This window comes from Pollicipes pollicipes, unplaced genomic scaffold, assembly GCF_011947565.3.
Source record: "Pollicipes pollicipes isolate AB1234 unplaced genomic scaffold, Ppol_2.1 Scaffold_4295;HRSCAF=5057_pilon_pilon_pilon, whole genome shotgun sequence".
In the NCBI taxonomy this organism is placed as follows: domain Eukaryota; kingdom Metazoa; phylum Arthropoda; class Thecostraca; order Pollicipedomorpha; family Pollicipedidae; genus Pollicipes; species Pollicipes pollicipes.
The window spans coordinates 20,535,021-20,552,740 of record NW_023596461.1 but is presented as its reverse complement, the minus strand read 5'-3'; the positions used below and the strand labels follow the sequence as shown (position 1 = coordinate 20,552,740).

General features: G+C 50.4%; 1 long non-coding RNA gene across 2 annotated transcripts; it reads left to right on the top strand.

Annotated features, from left to right (window-relative positions):
• The first annotated feature begins 3,409 nt into the window (after positions 1 to 3,409).
• Positions 3,410 to 10,877, top strand: LOC119096836 (uncharacterized). 2 transcript variants are annotated; one of them, XR_005094086.1, is made up of 4 exons: positions 3,410 to 6,518; positions 6,703 to 6,750; positions 6,843 to 9,917; positions 10,302 to 10,877. It is a non-coding gene; the product is annotated as an uncharacterized LOC119096836 (long non-coding RNA). The 2 variants fall into 2 exon arrangements; XR_005094087.1 differs by lacking the exon at positions 6,703 to 6,750 and having other exon boundaries at positions 6,867 to 9,917.
• Positions 10,878 to 17,720: the final 6,843 nt, after the last annotated feature.

Sequence of the window (17,720 nt, the reverse complement as noted above, 5' to 3'; positions counted from 1 at the left end):
AAGTTGCTGCATTCTTCGAAGTCATGTGATACCTAGCTGGCCGGCCACCTATCGGCAGCCGCCGCAAGTCAACCTTGCAATCCCTAAGGTCCTAACCCAATGCCAAACGCGTTCCGAATTTAAAACCCCATACGATAGTCCTCACATACTTTCCTCACAAGCTCTCCTTTTTATCTTCAACGAGAAATATTGACCCCGGCAATGGTGGGACTTTGTCCCTGCCTGCTTAGCTAAGCCCTTGTAAGGCAGCACCACATGGAACAGCCGATAGCGGGCGTCGCGGAGACAAGCACACTGAAGGTGGTGGACGCGGCAGCCGCCGCTGACATCGCATCGCAGTAGACCACCGCCAAGCAGCGCGTCGGCCAGCTACGACATTGAGCACGGGCTGTAGTCATACGCCAGTGCCCGGCAAAGGCGCGGAAAACCAAATCGGCGCAGCGGAGGGAACGGGTGGGGCGGCAGGCAACAACTGCAGCGTCCAGGCGGCCGGCTCCAGTCAGGATCAACATGGACTACCAAAGGTAGGTGGATCGTCTCGTATGTTACCAGACTGGCGGGTTTCACCACAGTGCGTCCGCCAACGTATATGTCCGAGGGCGAAAGCTGCGCTCGGGCTGAGTGATACTAGGCTGTGGATCGTCACAGGCTGAGAACAGCGCAATATGCGAGTGATGCGCCGCGTGTGGGCGACAAGAGCTGTCAAGACCGGGAATACGACGGTGCTCGGTAGGATACCGACCAACCTCTTCTATCAAGAAGGCGGTGCAGAGCGATCAAGCCCAGTAGATGGAGCGAGACAGCACTGCTAGGGCCGCTCCTTATGACGGCCGTCGGAGTTGTTCCCAGTGCGGCCGGGAGGCACGTGGGTGGCCCGGTGAAGCACGAACAGGAGTGGAAGTGTCTTCCGATCCGAGTCTTCAGCAGCCTAGCTCGATGTCTGCGAGTGGACAGAGGCCTGGGCGTCCGGGCACACATGCAGGCACCTGAGTCAGCACTCCCTGGACCAGTGGCATTAGGACAGAACGCTGGGTGTCCGAACTCCCACCAGGCGTCCCGGGCGGCCTAGTCTGGCCCCCAGGAGTGTAAAGTCATCAGAGTAGATGCCCTTCGCCCGTCCCATAGCATAGCTTTGTGGAGACGAGAAGTACCCAGGCGCATCCGCAGACACCCGCCAGCCATCTGGAGCAGTTGGGATGCGTGTCTGAGGAGGCGACGAGGTGGACCATGGGGAGATGGGCTACATGGGCCAGATGTACCCGCGTGTATTCGTCAGCCTTGGGCAAACGCTTCAGGCGGTGTAGCGGGACTCCCGGAGCGTGCAGGAAATAGAGATGCGCGGTCGCATCCATAAGCGCTTGACAGCTTCCGGAAGACCAGCTGGACTTCTGAGAAAAGGACAGTGGCCAGTAGTGCGCGTGCTTCGTCACAAGCTTCCTAGCTCGACTCTTCAGTAGCGAACGGAGAACGCAGGCTTCCGGGGAATCCATGGTTACTAGGCAGCCATCTTAGATCCTTAGCTCGTCCCTAGGTGCGAGGAGGGATTGGATGAAGCTAGGCGCACCTGTAGGCAACTGATAGTTGTCCCCAGCGCATCCCAACTGGACCGGGGGCACCCGGAGACAATCTGGAGGCACTTGACAGGCGTCCCTAGTCGCCGAGCTCGAGTCCTGAGGATGAATCACGGAGCAGAAGCGCCAGGCGCAGCCCCGTTAGCAGCTGTCAGTCTCCCGAGCAGTCCAAGAGGTCTTACGCGAAGCTGACTGACAGCAGAGCTGCTTGACTTGTGTGCATTGCGGCTGGCTACTTCGCGGGCAGCTGAGCAGCCAGCATGATATCAGTGTCAGCTGTGGGTAGCGGGTAAGGCCAGCAGTACCTTAGCTTCGCGAGCAGACCGGCAGCGGCAGCTTGGAATGGTGCACCGACCCAACTGTACAAGGTGGTTGTCAGAGCACACAGCAGTCCGTGGCAAGCCGTGACCGGTTGCGGTAGGGCAAGGGCCGCGTTTGACAGCCGGCAGTGTGTGTCTGTGGCTCAGTCTGAGCGGCCAAGAGTCTTTGAGACCTGGCCAGTTTTTGCGCATATGACAGCCGTTAGGAAGGAACGGTCCAGTCGGGCCACGTTTAGCAGACCCAGCACCGCAGGAACCTGCGTAGTAGAGTATCGCGTGCATTTAACGCACATGAGCGATCAGGCGGGGTCAAGCAGAGCAGCAAACAATTTACTGGAGGCCAGCAAAGTGGTAGAAACCGACACTTGAGTGTCATCCATTGGCAAGGGCTCCAAATCGCGGATGGTATCAAGATTCAAACGACTTCAGGTTTCATGATAAAGGTCTGGGATGCACCCATTGCGACAGCCTGTACACATTCTCAGCTGTGAAATTATGGCACTGGTGATTGCTTCAAGTCTGAATCAATGGCGCGAGCAAGCTTTCGAAAATAGATTGGAAAAGATATTTGGAAACCCGCACAGCAGGAGCGCGCGCGGTTTAGAACCGCAAATTACGCCAGAAGAGTGGTACACTGGGGCCTAGAAAACAGGAGCGACACGGACGTCTGGAACAAAAGGTAGTGAATGTCTCCAATTCGTATCACCGTCTCGTGTCTCTCACACGGCACGCAGTTTTCTTAGTGGCAGGTAGCTGCACCCACTTCGCCAAATCTGCACGAGATTTGGGCTCTCATGCGCTAGGTGTCTGTATTTGAGCACAAGGTTTCCATTTGTTGAATTAGATACTCGGCTTGAAGATTATTTTAACGGCTCCTTCACATCTGTCAAGATGCAAAGTGAATGGAGACTGGAAGAGGGAGGATTGATCGAAGGCCGGGACATTGTTATGATCAAGGTAGCGCGGAAGTATACGCTGTTAAAAGTGGACGGATAGAAGACCGAAAACCTGCGCAAAAACGAAGACGAGCGATGCCTGGCAGGTATGTCTATGCACAAAGCAATATTCAAGATATTTCATACGAATGTGCGCGGATTATGGTGGGGTCGAGACTGAGATGGGTTTTCCATCTCCTCACGACTAAGATAACCACGAGAACCGTGAAGTGTGCCGGAAGTATCAAAGCGTACGCTGTAAGAGTAGAGAATCGTGTCATGGTCGATATTTACCCCGTGTTGCGGTTAATAGCCAAATCGGGACGCATATCCAGAGAACGAAGGACAGTAGGTGTACAAGAAGGTATATACCGGAAAATGAACCCACTCGGAAAGGAGGGAAATACTGCGCCAGCGGCAGATCAATAGTATGGATGCGTACGAGTAAAGGGATGCTCTTTAATGTTCACCAGCAAAGTCATCAGGAAGCACCCAGGGAAGGATACCGCTGTGCCCAAAAGATGTCGAAATAAGCGCGAAGCTGGCTAAAATCATGCGCAATTAAAATGCCGCAAAGGTAAAGGGGAGCACAAGGAGCTCCAACATGAGTAGCACGACTGATGATTTTGCCAGGACGGAGATCAACATTCGCACGAGGAAGATCAGCACTTGGTGATGGTCAATGTAAGCATCAGAAGAATGAACAGAAAGAACGAAGAATGGTGCTATCATTTGAGGAAAATGGTAGGATCAGCCCCATAACACCATAGGATTCATAGTCAAGGCTTTAAGATAATGAAAACGGTCTGTATTAGTAAATGAGGGAAGATCCGCAAAAGAAAACACGTTAATGCGGGGAGGAAAAGGGGAGGCGATACGCATCATGAGAAGGAAGATGATCAAGAACCGTACAGGTGCTTGACATCCGAATGGTGCATATCAAGGACAGGGTGATACAAATATGCGCGTAGAGGAATAGGAAGTTGTGTCTGATGTTGAAAGCAAACGTTTGAAACAAGATGAAAATTTGCATCGGGAGGAGCGTAAGGGTTGCCATGAAGGTCAAAATGTATACGAGGAGGAGCAACGACCGCGCAGGAAGAAGGGGGCTGTATATAAGAATACCACAAGATGGAAGATTCGGCACAAGGGAGATTCAGCAGTAGCAAGAAAATTGTGACTCCCACAACGAAGAGTTTTTTTACACGTCTCCAGGAACAGGAACATGTCCAAGCGATTAAAAAAACTGTTATCCAAACCTGTTAAATGGATGGGTTTCAGGGACCAAAGTGTACGCTAAGAAGTGTTTGTTGGGCGAGCCGCGGACCCTACCATCCGATCGCGCAATTCCAAGTTAACGGCAGAAACCGGTGGTCTAAATTTAATTTGCCGCACTGCTTGGCACGGTCCGTCCTGCCCGCTGACGTCAACTAACCTTTAGCGTTGCCACGACCACCGGCGGGGGGCCATACCTGTCAAGGGCAATACTGTGAAACTTGCGTGAGGAAGAGTAGCAGTCGAACTCAGGAAATGAGGCAAAATCGGCACGAGGAGGAGGAGGAGGAGGATTAAGATCGGCACGAGGAGGACGATCAAGATCGGCATGAGCAGGACCAAGATTGGCACGTGGAAGGGGATGATGTTTGACACGAGGAGTAAAGAGGATCGATCTCGCACGTAAAATAATATGAAGACCGCATGTGCAATGGGGAAAAGAGAGGCAGGAATGGAATATTAATATTCCATGAGAAAAATAGGCTTGCATGAGGACTCACCCGAGGAATGATAGCAAGAAGCAGAGAAGGCTGAGATCAAGATGACACGACGAAAAGGGTCGTACAAGTCAAGATCGGTTTGGTGACAAGAAACCAGATTGGCACAAGGGAATTCAAAATGGACAGGGTGAGAAGGATTGAGTCTAGCACGAGAAGAGAAGATAAAGACGGGTTTGACGAAAGTATTAACCTCGCACGATAGATAACAAGCTCGCACCAGGAATAGGATGGAGCACAGCGCAAGTAGAAGATCAAGGTTCCTTCAGAAAACCGGCCGCACGGGCATCACACGAAGAATCAAGGGTACGCGAGGATCAGGATCGGCACAAGGAGGGGTAGGGTCGGTAGGAACGAGATCAATTTCGACACAAAAAAAGAATATGAAAAGCGGTGCGAGGAAGAAATCGGAAGTTTCACGATGAATAAGGTCGAGATTGTGTGTGCAAGGATAAGCATAGCGGGAAGATTGGAAAAGCAACACATCGCATGAGGAAAGGTATTAGGCCTACAAGAGGGACACGATCAAGATCGCACAGAGAAGAGGTATTGGCTCAGATGATGAATGAGATGAAGATCGCAAGGTGATTATAAGGTGGGACGGTGACGATGATGATGATGATGAGGTGGTGCACGGTGCACGGTGATGTGGGGATGCGGTGATGCACAGTGATGATGAACAAAAAAGGCGTGAGGGTTCGAGAATGGTGCGAAAAGCAGAACCAAACCCCGCGGCGATGGTGGTAGTGTACCCAGGATTTTAACCAGGAATGGGAGGTGGAGTAAACGTGGCCATCCGAAGTGGAGTTCATTTCAACCATGCTGGACAACGCCTCGGCGATTCCTAGACCTGTTTTTTTTTTACATTTTGAGACTCTGTAACCCAATCTTTTCATACGATTTTGATGCGTCGGAGGGCTGCGTTTTATGCTTACTAAGCCTTATGTGCGTATCAAGCTGCTAGAAAGTGCTGGGGCAGTCGCTTCCAGAGGAGGGGGAGCGATGGTCCTGAAAGGCATCGTCTGGCTGCATTAAACATGGTCTTCCTACTGGGGAAGAAATACTGTGATTGCACGAGGAAGAATATTGATCTCGAACATAGAAGAAAGTTAAGATTACGCAGAAACATAAGGCAAAGATCGTCAAAATGGCGTGAGAGGAGAAGCAGGATCAGCACAAAATGACGCTCGTCACAACAAGGAAAAACATGATGGGCTTGGCGCAGGGAATCAAAATCGGCACGAGGAGGTGGATCAAGATCGGCACGAGGAAGTGGTTCAAGATGGGCACGAGGAGGTGGATCAAGAGATGCACGGGGCGGTGGATCTTGATCGGCACGACGAGGTAGATCAAGATCGGCACGAGGAGGTGGATCAAGATATGCACGGGGCGGTGGATCAAGATCGGCACGAGGAGGTGGATCAAGAGATGCACGGGCCGGTGGGTCAAGATCGCCACGAGGAGGTGGACCAAGACCAGCACGAGGAGGTGGATCAAGATCAGCACGAGGAGGTGGATCAAGATCGGCACGAGGAGGTGGATCAACATTAGTACGACGAGATGGATCCAGAAGAGCGCGAGGAGGTGGATCAAGGTCGGCACGAGGAGGTGGACCAAGACCAGCACGAGGAGGTGGATCAATATCAGCACGAGGAGGTGGATCAAGATCGGCACGAGGAGGTGGATCAACATTAGTACGACGAGATGGATCCAGAAGAGCGCGAGGAGGTGGATCAAGATCGACACGAAGAGGTGGATCAAGATCGGCACGAGGAAGTGGTTCAAGATCGGCACGAGGAGGTGAATCAAGAGATGCACGGGGCGGCGGATCACGATCGGCACGAGGAGGTGGATCAAGATCGGCACGACGAGGTGGATCAAGAGATGCACGAGGCGGAGGATCAAGATCGGCACGAGGAGGTGGATCAAGAGATGCACGGGACGGTGGGTCAAGATCGGCACGAGGAGGTGGATCAAGATCGGCACGAGGAGGTCAAGATCGGCACGAGGAGGTCAAGATCGACACGAGGAGGTGGACCAAGACCAGCACGAGGAGGTGGATCAAGATCAGCACGAGGAGGTGGATCAAGATCGGCACGAGGAGGTGGATCAACATTAGTGCGACGAGATGGACCCAGAAGAGCGCGAGGAGGTGGATCAAGATCGGCACGAGGAGGTCAAGATCGGCACGAGGAGGTGGACCAAGACCAGCACGAGGAGGTGGATCAATATCAGCACGAGGAGGTGGATCAAGATCGGCACGAGGAGGTGGATCAACATTAGTACGACGAGAGGGATCCAGAAGAGCGCGAGGAGGTGGATCAACATCGGCACGAGGAGGTCAAGATCGGCACGAGGAGGTGGACCAAGACCAGCACGAGGAGGTGGATCAAGATCGGCACGAGGAGGTGGATCAAGATCGGCACGAGGAGGTGGATCAAAATTAGTACGACGAGATGGATCCAGAAGAGCGCGGGGAGGTGGATCAAGATCGGCACGAGGAGGTCAAGATCGGCACGAGGAGGTGGACCAAGACCAGCACGAGGAGGTGGATCAAGATCGGCACGAGGAGGTGGATCAAGATCGGCACTAGAAGGTGGATCAACATTAGTGCGACTAGAGGATCCAGATGAGCACGAGGAGGTGGATCAAGATGGGCACGAGTAGGTGGATCAAGATGGGCACGAGGAGTTGGATCAAGATCGGCACGAGAAGGTGGATCAACATTAGCGCGAGGAGGTGGATCCAGATGAGCACGAAGAGGTGGATCAAGATTGGTACGAGGAGGGGGATCAAGATCAGCACGAGGAGGTAGATCAAGATCAGCATGAGGAGGTAGATCAAGATCAGCACAAGGAGGACGAGGATCGGCAAAAAGCTGGACTCAGCACGGCAAGGAGAAACAACCACGAGGAGAGCACTCAGGAGGCCTCTGGTAACTGTACAACAAGCCAAACAGCAGCTCAAAATCGTTGATGAAATACTGCATCCACTGCTTACCTTAGAGCAAGGTCAGACATGTGTCGTTGGTGCCTGAGTACCTGGCACGCCCAAAAATATCCTGAAACGAACGGGCTGATACCTTAGCCAAATACCTCAGCCTTTGAGTACCTTAGATACCTTGGCCAAAGTCATTGCTGTTGAAGCGTCCTTAAAACCCACTAACTATCTGACCACAAACAAGATCGGCACAAGAAAGATGACTGGGGTCGGCCCGAGAACACTGGAATATGAAGATGGGACGGCGACATTGTTAAGACAAAGGAGGTCGTTACGATCACATGAGGAAGATGATCAGGATCAGCAAAGAGCCAAGTACCCTACGAGGAGAAAGAACCATGAGGAGAAAGATCAAGATTTACACCAGGAGGAAGATCAACTTGCCATGATGATGAGGTGAAGATGAACACGCGGCAGGCATCGGAGAAGCACGAAGAATGGGATCCAGATCACGCAAGGGGCCCAGAACGATAGAAATCGTCGGCCATAGGGGCATGACGATGGGCGTCGTACGCGGCCACGTGCGAAATCAAGATCACATGAAGGAGATCAAGATTGGCTTACAAAGATTTCAGTTCGGCACGAAAAGCAGAAACAAGACGGGAAATTAGATGTCAGCGAAATCGCACTAGGAAAGATGTTAAGGTCACATCATTAATGACATCAAGGATGACAAAAATGGTGAGTGAAGAGTGCTCGGGCAGAACATCTGATTTGTCGATCACATGGAGAATCAAGATACATGATGAGGATGCTCAAGATTACCGCAAAGAGAGCCGAGGTCGGCGCGACTAGAAGTTATATCGGCACGAAGAAAGGGATCAGGATTAGCACGAGGAGATGGATCAAGATCGTCACGAGGGCATCCAGATTGGCAATGAGGTGCATCAAGATCGGCACATTGAGGAATAATAACATCGTCACGAGAATAAGGGTCAAATTCGGCGCGAGAAGGAGCATGAAGGTCGGCACAAGGAGGGAAGTGAGATCGACATGGGGAAGCTGATCATCGTCGGCACGAGGAAGAGGACCAAGATGGGAACGAGGGAAGGCATCAAAACGGACACGAGGAGAAGGATTCAGATCGTGACGAGTGAGAGGAGGATTAATATCAACATGCGGGGGAAGATCAAGATTGGCGTAAGGAAGATCAAGCCCTGCACAAGGAGGAGGAAGAGGAGTATAAAGATGGCCCTGAGGAAGATGTTGAACTTACGCGATGAATGACATCAAGATTGATGGAAAGCGATCACGATCATGAGCAATGGTAGCAAGAACGGTAGCAGTGGAAACTCAAGATGAGATAGCAATATTTCTAAAACAAGGACAATCAAGATCACTCTTCGAAAAGCATCGGGATCGTCTTAAGGAGAAACACCGGCACGAGGAAGAGAATCAAGGTCGGCAGAAATTTAAGTTCGGCCTCTCGAAGAGAAACAAGATGGGCACGACGAAGAAGATCAGGCTCAAAACAAGGCCGAAGACTATTTCGGCACGAGGAGGAGAAACTAGGTCGGCGCGAAGAGGATACAAAAACGCACAGGGATGGTGTCCTACTTGCACGAGGAATACGATCATGGGAACAAGAACAAGACCAGAATATCAAGACGGAACAGCACTGTCATTAAGGCAAGGGAGATAATCAAGGTTACGTTAGGTAGAGGATCAGAATCAGCATTAAGTTAAGCACCAGTTAATGAGAAAGAAGCACAGGGGAAAGGTCGAGATCGTCACCAGGAGGAGGAGCAATTCGCCGTGGTGAGGATCAAGATCGGCACGGGGTAGGCATCGAAGAAGCACGAGGAATAACATCAAGATCACTTAATACATGGGGCCTAGGATGGTAAAATCGACGACCATAAGCGCATGAGGAAGAAGTCGTACGTGGCCACATGAGGAATCAAGATCACATGAAAAAACAAGATCAACTTACAAAGGTTCGAGATCGGCACGAGAACGAGAAAGACGATCGGCACGAGGAGGAAGATGAAGATCGCATAAGAGGGATGATCATGATCGGCACGAGGAGAAAGAAAGTTCGGTGCGAGGGGGAAGGTCACCATAGGTGAGATTATGTCGAAAAAATTGCACGATGCATATTATCAAGATCGCATGAAGAATGACATCAAAACAAGAAAAATGGTAAGTCAAGAGCCCTAGGGTAAAGGAAGTCAAATGTTGATTGAATGAAAAATCAAGATGATGTGAAAAAATTATTCAGATCGGCGCAAAAAGAGTCGATATCAGCGCGACAAGAAAAAGCAAGATTGGTATGGAGAGGAGGACGAAGATCACCAGAAGCAAGGGCCCACATTCTAGGTGAGTGTCGGAACTACGAGATTGAGCGAAACCGTTGCCTTAATCTGAATCGCATTCCCCGGCCGGGCTGTTGGGTGATTCACCGTTGATCGATCTTCGACCGGTATTTGCCTTTTTCAGGCACATTGACTTTAAGCTTTTGTATTTACCGACCTAGACAATTGAAAGTTGGGCCAGCCTGTATGCCATTTGTTTTCTACGCTGCAGGGCTCTAGTACGTAGATGATGAGCTTTCTCATTGAGTGAGACGTTGATGATAATCTGCTGACATAGTTGTGGTTATAGTTCTGTTGACATAGTCTCTTAACAACAAGACAGGGGCGCCGATAGCTGATGCAGTTGGCGCGGCCTTAAAGCTCAATAACTAACTAACTGACTATCCAGGAGCAAGAGGACCAAGATCGGCTCGAGCAGGTGGATCAAGATCGGCACAAGAGGGAACATCCAGACTGGCAAAGGAGGAGCTTCAAAATCGACACCAGAAAGAGGACCAAGATCGAGACGAGGAGGAATAGCAAGATCGGCACGAGAAGGAGGTGGATCAAGAGCAGCGCGATGAGGGGATCTAGACCGGCACTTGGAAGTGCGCCGAGACCGGCACGAGGAGTGCCAAGCTACGCACTGTCATCAAGATGGAAAAGAATACCGACACGAGGGGGAAGCTCAAGATTGACGTGAGGACGATCAAGCTGTACACAAGGAGGAGGAGAAGAAAAATTAAGGTAAACACGAATAAGGTGTCGAAGTCGCACGATCAATAGCATCAAGGGCGCATGAGCGACGGGAACAAGAAAAACAGCACTGGGATGACAAGATGTGATAGCAAGATCGTCAAGACAGGGAAGAAGATCAACATCACTCTAGGAAGAGCAGGAGGATCGGCGGAAATGAGAAACATCACCGGCACGAGGAAGGGAATAAAGATCGGCAGAAATTGGTGCCCGGGATGACTAAAAAAAAGATCGGCACGGCAAAGAAGGCCAAACGTGGCACAAGAAGGAGGACGAAGAAAGGGACAAGGAAGGAATAGAATTTGCACGAGAAATGCGATCAAGATGTCATGAGGAATTTGGAGCAAGAACAGCCTGGCTGAAATGTTAAGATGGAAGGCAACATCGTCAAGACAGTACATAATCAAGATTACATAAGGAATAGGAGCCAGAACGGTTGAAATCGACGACCATTGGCGCATGCGGAAGAGGGTCGTACGTGGCCGCAGAAGGAATCAGAAATGCATGAAGAAAACTAAGATCAACTTACAATGGATCGAGATTGGCACGACAACCAGAAACACGATCATCACGAGGAGGAAGATTAAGATCATACAAGGAGGACGATGAAGATCGGCATGAGGAGGACGGTCAGGCTCACCACGAGGAGAGGATCAGGTCAAGCACAAGGAGGAGGATCCACATCGGCGTGAGAATCAGGAACATTGTCGACACAAAAAAGGTCAAGACCGGCGTGCCGAGATATATCAAGATAAGTACGCGACAGGCAACGAAATCCCACGAGTGATAATATCAGTATCACATGAACAATGAAAAAGGACGGCAAACGTGTAAGATCCTTCGAACCAACGGATCAAACATGAACTGCTTGAGAAATCAGCAAAACATGACGAAGTGCATTTATATATACGCAGGGAGAGTGGAGGTCCTCACGACAAGAAGAAACAATATCGGCGCATGGAGGAGGATTTAGATAGGCACGACGAAAAGGATCAAGATCGGCACGGGAGGGAGGACCAAGACTGGTACGGCGAGGAAAATCAAGATTGCTACGAGGAGGTGGACGAAGATTTGCATGACGAAGAGGATCAGGGTCGCCGGATTTAGAGTATCAAGGTCACCACGGAGCGCAGGGAGGAGCATTAAGCTCATCACAAGGACGAGTAACAAGTTTGGCACCAGGAGGAGGGTCAAGATTGGCGCTAGGAGGGTCAATATGGACACGAAGAGGAGTGTCAAGATCGGCACGAGGAAGTGGATCAAGATCGGTACAAGGAGGAGGATTGTGGTCGGCAGGAAGAGATAGATCACGATCAGAAGGTGGAAAAATATCAGGATAAGCAGGCGGAAGGCAACGATATCCCATGAGGGATAATATCAAGATTACATGAGGAGTACTAAAGGACATCAAAAGTGGAAGGTCAAGAGCCTGTGCATAAAGGTGTCAAACCGCATGAGGAATCAGCAACACATGATCATGATCAAGTATCAAGATCCGCGCAAAGAGAGTCGGGGACTCCAATCAAGAAGCAAGATCGGCGCGAGGAGGAGTATCAAGGTCACCGCAAGAACGAGGAACAAGATTGGCACGAGGAGGGGGATAAGAATCGGCACGAGGAAGAGAACCAAGATCGGCATGAGGAGGTGAATCGGAGTCTTCAGGAGTATGAATATCAGAATAAGCACGATTAAAGCAACAAAATCCAACGAGATATTATCAAGGTCACATGAGGAATGATAAAGAACGGCAAAGTGGAGATCAAGAGCCTTTGAATAAGTGGTTCAAAGGTGGACCGCACTAGCAATCAGCAACGCATCACTAAGAGTATCGAGATTTGGTCAAAGAGGGTCGAAATCGTCACAAGAAGAAACAAGATCGGCACGAGAGGGAGGATCAAGATCGGCACGAAGAGGAAATCAAGATTATTTCCAAGAAGTGGATGGAGATTGGCACGAGGAGTGGTAAGATTACAACAGGGATAAATTCAAGATAGGCAGGAGGAAGACCACGAAATCCCACGAGGAATAGCATCAAGATCAATCACATGGGGAATGATAAAAGACGGCAGAAGTGAAAGATCCTTAAGTAGAGAATCAAACGTAGGCCACTTGAAAAATCAACAAAACATGACAACGCGATCAAAATATACGCAAAGAGCGTAGAGATTGCCACGACAAGAAGTCAGGAATGTTAAGGATGGCAAAAGTGGAGAGTCAAGAGCCTGTGGAGCCTGTGCGTAAATGGGTCAGACGTGGGCCACATGAGAAATAAGCAACACGTGACGAAGAACATCAGAATGTGCACAAAGAGGGTCGAGATCTCCACGACAAGAAGCAGGACCGGCGCGAGGAGGAGCATCTAGGTCACCACGAGAACAATAGCTAAGATCGGAGTGAGGAGGATAATCAAGATCGGCACGCAGGGGAGAATTGATATCGGCACGAGAAGGGAATCAAGACCAGCAGTAGAAGAGGATCAGCATCGTCGCAGTAAGGAGAATCAAGATCGACACGAGTGGGAGGATCAAGATGGGCACGAGGAAGGGATCAAGATCAGCACCAGAAGCAGGATCAAGATGGGCACGAGGAAGGGATCAAGATCAGCACCAGAAGCAGGATCAAGATAGCCACAAGGCTGAGGATCGTGATCGGCACGAGGAGGAGAACCAAAATGACCGCGAGGAGGATGATCAAGATTGCCACTAGAAGGATTGCGAAGATCGGCACGAGGAGAAGAATCAAGATCTTTACGAGGATGAATGTCTGGAACGGCACGAGAAAGGCAACAAAATCCAACGAGGGGTAATATCAAGATCACCTGAGGAATGATAGAGAGCAGCGAAAGTACAAGACCAAGAGCATTTAAGTTAATCGGTCAAAGCACGTTAATCGATCAAAGCTCGATCCTCAGCCTTGTGGCTACCAGACATTACGAAGACATCGAGGTCTGCTTGTAGAGGGTGGAGATCGCCACGGCGAGAAAAAAGAAGATCGGCACGAGGAGGAGGATCAAGGTCGGCACGGGGATGAAGACCAAGACTGGTACGAGGAGGTGGACTTAGACTGAAACGAAGTAATGCATCCGGATCAGCACTAGAAGGTGGATCAAGATCGGCACGAGGAGGTGGACCAAGATTGGGGCAAGGAGGATGGTCGAGATCGGAACGAAGAGGTGGACCAAGCTCGACACGAGAAAGAGTATCAAGATTGGCACGGGGAGAAAAATCAAGATAATCAGGAGGAGGTGGACCAAAATCAGCATGAGGAAGGTAATTACGTTTGGCGTGAGGAGCATCAAGGCCACCACGAGACGCGAATAGCAGTATTAATTTCATCACGAGGACGAAGATCAAGACCCGAACGAGGAGCAGGATTAAGATAGGCAGAAGGAGGAGGATCAAGATCGCCGCGAGGAGATGGATCGAGATCAGCAGTAGATCAAAATCTCAGGAAGGGGAATCGATATCGGCACCATTTTGATTTGTCACATCACATCGTTCAGAACATTTTGACTCTCCTTACCCCATTCTCCCGATGGGGGAAGCATGTGGTATTCTGCTGGATACTGAACCACGCTGGCATATCGGGTGATGAAGTAGCTGATACCGCAGCGAGGCGTGCCGCACACGCAACTGGCACCCCTACTATGAGAGTCCCTGGCAAGACCGATATGTAGCAGCAAATGCATCCATATGCAAGCAGTGGCAAGCTATTCGCGATGTGCGTACTGCCAACAACCTGAGAGGAACAAAGCCACGGTTTGGACCATGGGCGTCCAGCTGTCGTAAGGTGAGGCGGGATGAAGTGATCCTATGCCGCCTGAGAATAGGACATGCAGACGCAGTTCACCGGTACCTGTTGTGTGAGGAGATCAACCGCGATGTCCTCGGTGTGGGAGCGTTACACCGTACATGCGTTGAAGGATTGTGCCCACCTCGTTTTGGAGCGCATGCGCTATTTGAACCGGGGTTCGTGCGCCGTGCACGCTCTGGTATCTTAGGAGATGGCTCGAATTGGGTGGGCGGCTGTCAATATTTCTAATTTTCTTGAAGGCGTACAGGTCCATGCCAGATATCGAATGCGCACTTGTCTCCTTGCTTTTTCATGCATCTTTCAAGTAAAAAGTAATTTATTGGCGCCATGTCACCATTGTAGTCGGTGCGCCCCGAACCCCAAATCATCATCATCATCATCGAAAAGAAGGGGCAAGATCGTCATGAGCAGAAGGAGGATGCAGATTGGCACGGCGAGAAAGATCAACATCACCACGAGGAGCTGGACTAAGGTCGACGTTATGAAGAGGATCAAGATCGGCACGAGGAGGTGGATCAAGGTCGCTGCGAGGAGGATGAAGATCGGCACGAGGAGGGGGATCAAGATCGGCACGAGGAGGAGGACCAAGATCGGCACGAGGAGGAGGATCAAGATCGGCACGAGGAGGAGGATCAAGACCGGCACGAAGAGGAGGATCAGGATCGGCACGAGGAGGAGGAGGGTGAAGATCGGCACGAGGAGGAGGAAGATCAAGATCGGCACGAGGAGGAGGGTCAAGACCGGCACGAGGAGGAGGATCAAGATCTTTACGAGAAAGCGTATAAGGAAGAAAGCAACAAAATCTAACGAGGGATAATATCAAGATCACATAGGAGATGATAAAGAACGGCAAAAGTGGAAAATCGAGAGCTGTTGGGTTGATAGATCGAACGGGGATCGCATTAGCAATCAGCGAAACATCACGAAGAGTACAAAATGTACTCAAAGAGTGTCAATATCGCCAAGAAAGGAAGAAACCAGATCGACGGGAGTTGAAGATCAAGATCAACACGGGGACAAGAACCAAGATCGGCACGAGGAGGTGGACCAAGATCATCACCGTCATCATCATCATCAAGCTGATCATCAAGATCAGCACCAGGATGGGATCAGGATCGGCATGAGGAGGTGGATCAAGATCGCCGCGAGGAGGATAGAGACCGGTATGAGAAGGAGGACCAAGGTCGGCACGAGGAGGAAGATCAAGATCGGCACGAGGAGGAGGATCAAGATCTTCAGGAGGACGAGGACGTTCCAGATCGGCACGGCGGGGAACATCGATATCACCACGAGGAGAGGGAATGAGATAGACATGAGGAAGAGGATTAAGTTCGGCACGATGAGATGCATCAATATCGACCTAAGAAGGGTGATTGAGATCAGCAGGAAAATATAGATCAAGATCAGGATGTGGATAAACATAAGATCAGCACGAGGAAAGGAACGAAATGATGGGAGATAATATCAAGATTACATGAGGAGTGCTAAATGACGGCAAAGGTGGAAGGTCAAGAACCTTTGCGTGAAGGGGTTAAACGTGGACCGCGTTAGCAATCAGCGACACACGACAAAGAATATCAAGACCCGTGCAAAGAGGGTCGAGATCCTCACGTCAAGAAACAAGCTTAGCACGAGGAGGAGCATCAAAGTCACCACAAGAACGGGGAATAAGATCGGCACAGGGAGGTGGATCAAGATCAGCACGAGGAGGAATATCATGAGAGGTAAGAGAAAGGCAACAAAATCCAACGAGGGATAATATCAAGATTACAGGAGGAATGATAAAGAATAGCAAAAGTGGAACATCAAGAGCCTTTGAGTTAATGAATCAAACGTGGACCGCATTAGCAATCAGCAACACTTCACGAAGAGTATCAATATTTGCTCAAATAGGGTAAAGATCGCCACTAAAAGAAGAAACAAGATCGGCGCGAGAGGGAGGATCAGGATCCGCACGGGGACGAGAAGCAAGATCGGTACAAGGAGGTGGATCGATATCAGCATCAACAGGGGGTCAAGATCGGCACAAGGAGATGGATCAAGATCAGGACCAGAAGAGATGAAGGTCGGCACGAGGAGGTGGATGAAGATTGCTGTGAGGAGGAGGATCGAGACCGGTACGAGGAGGATGATCAAGATTGGTACGCGGAGGAGGAACAAGGTTGGCACGATGAGGATGATCAAGATCTTCTCGAAGAGGAATATCAGGATAGGCGAACAAGATCACGTGAGGAAAAATCAAGAAGGGCAAAAGTGGATGATCAAGAGCTTTTGAGTTGATGGGTAAGCGTGAACCGCATCAGCAATCAACCACACATCACGAAGAGTATCAAGATTTGGTGGACAAAGGATATCAAAACCCGCGCAAAGAGGTCGAGATCTCCACGTCAAGAGGCAAAATCGGCGCGAGGAGGAGCAGCAAGATCATCGCAAGAGCAAGGACCAAGATCGGCACGAAGAGGAGGATCAAAATCGGCACGAGGAGGAGGATAAAGATCGGCACGAGGAGGTGGATCAAGATCGCCGCAAAGAAGAGGATCGAGCCCGGCACGAGGGCAAAGACCGAGATCGGCATGAGGACGAAGACCAAGATCGGCACGAGGAGGACGACAAGATTATCACGAGGAGGATGCTCAAGATCGGCACGAGGAGAAGGAGGATCAAGATCAGCACGAGGAGGAATGATCAAGATCGGCACGAGGAGAAGGATCAAGATCTGCACGAAGATAAACATGAGGATAGGCACGAGAAAGGCAACCAAATCCAACAAGGGATGTTATGAATATCACACGAGGAATTATAAAGAACGGCAACAGCGGAAGTTCAAGAGCATTTAAGTAAATCTGTTCTGCGTGCACGGCATGAGGAACAAACAGCATATGACGACGGGATCAATATTTTCGTCAAGACGGCCGAGATTGCCACGGCAAGGAGAAAAAGGATCAGCACGAGGGCCAAAATTACCACCAGGAGGACCAAGATTGGCACGAGGAGGACGATGAAGACCGGCACGAGCAAGAGGGTCAAGATAGTGACCAGGAGGAATGTCAATACGGAACGTGAACCGCATGATGAATCAACACCCCATGACTAGAGACTCAAGCTTCGGAGGTCAATGCGCAGATGATCAAGATAACGGAGAAGACGGTGCCGTGATAGTGCGGAGCAGATCACCACGATTGGGCGAGGAACTAGGCCACGAAATTACATAAAGATGAAACGAACATCACATGAAGAAGTGCATCAGTACCGTACCTGG